General features: G+C 46.1%; 1 long non-coding RNA gene across 1 annotated transcript; it reads left to right on the top strand.

The window, feature by feature from the left end:
- Positions 1 to 694: 694 nt before the first annotated feature.
- LOC134739441 (uncharacterized) lies at positions 695 to 3,230 on the top strand. Its single transcript, XR_010126075.1, has 2 exons — positions 695 to 823; positions 2,970 to 3,230. It is a non-coding gene; the product is annotated as an uncharacterized LOC134739441 (long non-coding RNA).
- The last annotated feature ends 422 nt before the right edge of the window (positions 3,231 to 3,652 follow it).

Raw genomic sequence — 3,652 nt, 5'->3', positions numbered from 1 at the left:
GAGGCCAGGAGTTCGAGACTAACCTGGCCAACATGGTGAAACCCCATCTCTACTAAAAATACAAAAATTAGCTGGTGGTGGCACATATTTGGGAGGCTGAGGCGGGAGAATTGCTTGAACTTGGGAGGCGGAGGTTGCAGTGAGCTGAGATCCTGCCATTGCACTCCATCCTGGGCGACAGAGCAAGACTCCATCTCAAAAAAAAAAAAAAAAAGAAAAAAATATAGGAGTATATCTTTTTTTGTTGTTTTTGTTTTTTGTTTTGAGACGGAGTCTCGTTCTGTTGCCCAGGCTGGAGTGCAGTGGTGCGATCTCGGCTCACTGCAACTTCCGCCTCCCAAGTTCAAGCAATTCTCCTGCCTCAGCCTCCCGAGTAGCTGGGACTATAGACACCCTCCACTATGCCCGGCTAATTTTTGTATTTTTAGTAGAGACGAGGTTTCACTATGTTGGCCAGGCTGGTCCCGAACTCCTGACCTCATGATCCACCCGCCTTGGCCTCCCAAAGTGCTGGAATTACAGGCGTGAGCCACTGCGCCTGACCAAGTATATCTTTTTTTAAAAAGAAAATAAATAAAGACATAAAGTCTACATAGCGGTGACTGGGAGACCAGAATATCCCATTCATGTCTTGGTCCTCATCTTACCAAATGGATCACATCCTGTTTCTTCATCATTTCATCAGGTGCAAGGCAGTTGGGCCGTGATGGGGGCAGGACAACAACCAGAAAATGCTGGAATGTGGCCAGAGCTGAGGCAGTGCTCACCCCACACGCATTCATTAAATGCCTACTGTGTGCAGAGTGAGGTGGTGAATACAAAGGTAAACACAGAAAGGTGGTCTCACCCTCCAGTCCCTGGAAGAGCACAGGTCACCACTGGCTGCTCTCATAGCAGCTGCCTAGTATGGGCGGCTGGGTCAAGCCAAAGCGGAATGGTCAGAAGAACAGCATCAGTGAGACAAAACAGTGGAGACAGCATGACAGGACATGGACTCAACGGCTGGAGGCCAGCCTGGCGCGCAGCAATTGGGAATGGGGTGTCTGTTTTGGAACAAAGGAGTTGAGCAACCATGATTCGGAGAGGCAGAAAAGCAAACACCAGGCTTTCCGAAAATGGTTGCTATGACCACAAACCTAAAGACAGACAGCTGCATGTTCATTTCTGGGCCCCAACTGTACATATTATTGGTATTAGCATCAGCATTATCTTGGAATAGGGACAACGTCTTATATGAGGCATTCATTCAAAATGTTATTTAATTTATAAAACTTCCTTATGCTACCTGCCAGGGGAAAAAATTACTAAGTAAATTCAGCTAAATTTCTGGAAATTTTATTTGCATACAATGTATACAAATAACAGTGCCTAATTTAGAATCCTGGCTCTCTCACTTTCTAGCTGAGAGATTAGAGACAAATTAGTGGATTTGTCTTTGTGTCTTTGTTTGCAAATCTGTAAATGGTGTAACAGTCTCCACCTCACAGGGTTACAATGAGGACAGGGTGAGGTAATGTGTGTAAAGCTCTTCTAACAGCCCGGTCAGGGGCACAAAGTAAGTGCTATATACATGTTAGCTACATTATTATTATTAAATCAGTATGTTGAGCTCAAAGTCAGACCAATGTCAGCCTGTCCGCTCTTTTTTTCCTTATCTGTCCAATCTTTAGAGGTAATTTTGGATGAACATCTACTTTTCTTTTTTCTGAGATGGAGTCTCGCCCTGTCACCCAGGCTGGAGTGCAATGACACGATCTCGGCTCACTGCAACCTCTGCCTCTCAGGTTCAAGCAATTCTCCTGCCTCAGCCTCCCTAGTAGCTGGGATTACAGACGGCTGCCACCATGCCTGGCTAATTTTTGTATTTTTAGTAGAGACGGGGTTTCACCATGTTGGCCAGACTGACCTCAGCGATCTGCCCTCTTCGGCCTCCCAAAGTGCTAGGATTACAGGCTGGATGAACATCTACTTATTACATAATCTTTTTAAAAACTTCTTTTTTTTTTTTTTTGACACGGAGTTTCGCTCTTGTTGCCCAGGGTGGAGTGCAATGGCGCAATCTCAGCTCACCGAACCTCCGCCTCCCAGATTCAAGCGATTCTCCTGCCTCAGCCTCCCAAGTAGCTGGGATTACAGGCATGCGCCACCACGCCTGGCTAATTTTCTATTTTTAGTAGAGACAGGGTTGGTCAGGCTGGTCTTAAACTCCCAACCTCAGGTAATCCACCCACCTCAGCCTCCCAAAGTGCTGGGATTACAGCGTGAGCCACTGTGCCCGGCCTTAAAAACTTCTTTTTAAAAATTATTTATGTATTTGTTTATTTTTGAGACAGGGTCTTGCTATGTTGCCCAGGCTGGTGTCAAATTCCTGGGCTTAAGCAGTCTACCCACCTCAGCCTCCCAAAGTGCTGGGATTACAGGCGTGAGACACTGCACCCAGCCTAAAAACTTTTTATCCTGGAGACAGTGTCCACAAACTTAATCTGGTATTTCACACGCTCCTGAGGCATAGGAAACTCTTCTCTTTTTACAACATTTTCAGACCACCAAGCCATGAGAGGTGACAGCAGTAGCCAATCTCATGAGCTCTTTGGTCAGCAGCCATTTCTTAGTGGAAAGGACTATTTCTGACCTTCAGCTCTCAGCAGTTACAAATGTCAAAGGCAGACCTTTTCTCTCCTCCCAGGCTCCCCTCCCACACTCCTGTCCTGCAGCTTCCCTCCCTGTAGATAAGTGAATGCTGATGGGGTGTGACTGGGCCAGGACTGAAGGGTCGCTGGCCTAAAATATCCTCCTCTGCCCGGAAGGCTGGGCTTCTCATCATCTGTATTATACTCTGAGGTCTGGGGAAAGGGGCTTCCCCTTCAAAGCTAGCACTATAAATATGCCTCCAGGTTGTCACCAGGAGTCCCTAGATAAACCACTCCTCTGGGAGGGGCATTAACCTTTTATCTTTTCAACCCATGTAGGAACTCAGGACCCGGATGGAGGATGAGGAGAGGCACCTCCCGGAGGCGCAGGTGGATCTGACCCGCGTCAAGTTTCGTGGTGTACTTCCTGTTTTCAAGTTGTTGTTGTTGTTTCAGTGACTTATCAAAAAAACAAAACTCTAATACAAAACAGGAAAAAGTATAGATGATACAAAGTAGCACAAATAGTCCTTTATCCTGAAAGAACTTAGTGATTTACTGAGAAAAAATATGCATGTTAAATTTCAAATAATGATACAATTCTTTTTCTCCTTTCTTTTTTCTTCTTTTTTTTTTTTTAGAGATGGGGTCTTGCCATGTTGCCCAGGCTGGACTTGAACTCTTGGCCTCAAGTGATCCTCCCACTTCAGCCTCCCGAATCGCCAGGACTACAGGTGCCTGCAATTGTACCCAGCTCGGGACACAATTCTTACATTTTCTCTTCTTTTATTTATTTTTTTAAGACAGAGTCTTGCTCTGTCACCTAAGCTGGAGTGCAGTGGCATGATCTCAGCTCAATGCAACCTCCGCCTGCCAGGTTCAAGCAATTCTCCCTGTCTCAGCCTCCTGAGTAGCTGGGATTACAAGCGCCCACCACCACACCGGGCTAATTTTTGTATTTTTAGTAGAGATGGGGTTTCTCCATGTTGGCTAGGCTGGTCTTGAACTCCTGACCTCAGGTG

This window comes from Pongo pygmaeus, chromosome 1, assembly GCF_028885625.2.
Source record: "Pongo pygmaeus isolate AG05252 chromosome 1, NHGRI_mPonPyg2-v2.0_pri, whole genome shotgun sequence".
In the NCBI taxonomy this organism is placed as follows: domain Eukaryota; kingdom Metazoa; phylum Chordata; class Mammalia; order Primates; family Hominidae; genus Pongo; species Pongo pygmaeus.
The sequence above is the reverse complement of the archived record's forward strand: the minus strand, read 5'-3'. Positions and strand labels throughout refer to the sequence as shown.